General features: G+C 26.9%; 1 long non-coding RNA gene across 1 annotated transcript; it reads right to left on the reverse strand.

The window, feature by feature from the left end:
- Window positions 1-1,639: 1,639 nt before the first annotated feature.
- Window positions 1,640-2,297, reverse strand: LOC120076634 (uncharacterized). Its single transcript, XR_005481591.2, has 2 exons — window positions 2,036-2,297; window positions 1,640-1,854 (listed from the first exon to the last, which is right to left on the reverse strand). It is a non-coding gene; the product is annotated as an uncharacterized LOC120076634 (long non-coding RNA).
- Window positions 2,298-2,713: the final 416 nt, after the last annotated feature.

Here is a 2,713-nt window from a genome sequence, read left to right on the forward strand (position 1 = left end):
GATTTTTGGACACGTAATTAAAAATTTAATGATCTATTAAACACAACTCAATTTTATATGGATAAGTCAATTTTTAAAATTTTTAAAATATATATTCAACATAAAAGTGGAAGTTTGGAAAGTTGTTAGATATTTTAAAGTTATAGGCCTATTAAATTACTCTTAAAAATTGATAGATGTAAACCAATGATTGAAATATCGATGCATGTTTCGATATCAATATTTCAAAATATATTTACAAAATATCAATATTGACAAATATCTTCATAAATAAAAAACTTTAAAAAATTAATAATCGTGTTGATTTCATAAAAGATATAAAAAAATATCAATTAATCTTTAAGATATCATATTAAGCCCTCCCATTTATAAATATAAAGTCACATTGACGAATATTTTAATTCTTCAATTTTAAAGGGCATATTGTAAAAACACACTTGAAGTATGATGGTTGCCATAAGTCATTACATCTTTAAACTTTCAATTGTAAAAGTTACTCTTCAAATTTATACAAATGTTAAAATTAAACTCTTAAACTTATTCGAATAGTAGAAATTTGACCCTAAAATGATAAAACTTGAACCTTCAAATTTGTATAGTCGTTATAATTTCTACAATTATATAAATTTGGAAGTCCAATTTTAACAGTTATATAGGTTTAAGAGCTCATTTTTCAAATCGAAAATTTCGAGAGTATAATTACAAATATAATAACAACAATTATATTTTTGCAATTTCTTCAATTTTTATATTTTTTGAAAATTTATGAGGAGAAAGAGACACGTGCATAATAATTGGGCCGCAGCCCCCGAAAGGCCTAAACAGATAACGACAATTATTCCTCACGTGGCTTGTCTGTCGCGAAGACAATAATTCCAAAGAAAAGAAAAAACAATCAAACACCCAGTCAGGATATTATTTCTCTCACCACTAATCATTTTACGCCACGTAATGTGGGCCCACCAATTAGACTTAAGAATGACCAGTAGGAGCACGCCACGTTAACTGGGCAATTGGCTGTCATTTACTTGGAAAACTGTCTCAGACACGCAATTATGGCGGCTGTATTAGTAATATCCGGATTTAATCAGGGGCAGAGTTGGAATAAAAATTCTGACCAAATTTTGTTAATCATTTAAAATGGTAATGTAATTTAAGTTGACTAAGGAATTGACAAAGTAAAATTAGATGGTCAAATGTGACCTTAATCTTCAAATTTGTTTAATCTTTTTTTGGGTAAAATCTTGAAGATTTCCAAGTAATTCATTTCTATTTTAATGATCATTCAATTTTCTACTTTTCAAAGGTAGAAATTAAAAATGTTAGATTAATCTTTGTTGTCTTGTCCATAATTTCTACATTATCATATATTTTATGCACCTTGTTTTTCCTTGATCGTGATTTTTTTTAATTATTTTTTTAATTGGGGTGTTGAGATTAGATGAAAGGTTTCATATTTGTCTTTAGTAGAAGTTTAATAAATATATTAAAATTATATATGTTTTATGGTAAAATGGATATTCATGTTATTCTACTAGTTGATGGTTATTGTCTTAAAAAAATATATGCATTTAAAATCTTTTTTTTCTTTCAGTATAAAGAAGAAACGAAGAAACTAAAAAGAACGCCAGTCGGCAGCTAATAAGGAATCCACTCATAGGGATTGTCTTTATTAAGCCAAATCAACGACAAATGATATCTTTGTGCATGAAAGCAGGCTCGTGAGCCACAACATTATAGTGGCAATTAATAGAGTTGAAGCCCTTCAATGATACATCAACGTTGTAGATCATGCAAAGAATCTACGAACAATTGAATCTTTTTCGAATTTCGAGAGGCTGTCGTCAGAAGGCCCTAAAGAATCAACAAATCAATCTCATGAAGGTTTGTGAGAATCATGCAGAAGCGAGATCAGATCCCAATTTTAATTTTTTATAGAAACATAAAATTACAAATATGAAATATTACGCATAAAATTTACAGCATGCTTTTATTGAAGAAAAGAGAGAGGAAATAAGGTTAGGATAATACTTACCCTTGAAGTCACAAAGGTTTTCACGTATCCTCCATTTTGAATTACACAGATATAACGAACACCTAAAAAAGGACACTACCAAATGAAAACATTTGCATTTTCTTTTGGGCTGAGAATCTACAAGAATTTGTAGGTTTTGTGATTAATTTTGGGAGAGGGATAGAGAGTTTTTCAGAGGAAGCTTTTTTATAGATAATTTAATTTGGGAGGGTGCACCGTGTTTTTTCTCTGTGTGAACAAGGAAGAAGAAAAACTCTCTTTTTCTCCAACCTCATCTCCACATTTATGAGAGAAATAAAGGGAGAGAAGTTATTTTTCATAACTCCCCCTTTAATTCAAAAAATAAATTAAAATAAAAAATAAATTTTAATTTAATTAATATATATTTACATAATATCTAACTTACTATATAATTTATATTAAATATATATTATATCTAATATAACATATATAACCTATAAATTATATTATATCAAATATAATATAACCTATAGTATTTAATATGAATCAAATTCACATTAAATTTAACCAATAGTTTTTATATGAATAATATTCAAATATTGATTTCCTCTCAAATAAAATTTCATATTGTAATGTATCAAATACACTATATTAATTATATAATTCCCTCAATTAATTTGAACAATTCAAATTATTCTAAAATTAATTTAATTATCA

Source organism: Benincasa hispida, chromosome 4, assembly GCF_027475165.1.
Source record: "Benincasa hispida cultivar pf3 chromosome 4, pf3_genome.v1.1, whole genome shotgun sequence".
In the NCBI taxonomy this organism is placed as follows: Eukaryota; Viridiplantae; Streptophyta; class Magnoliopsida; order Cucurbitales; family Cucurbitaceae; genus Benincasa; species Benincasa hispida.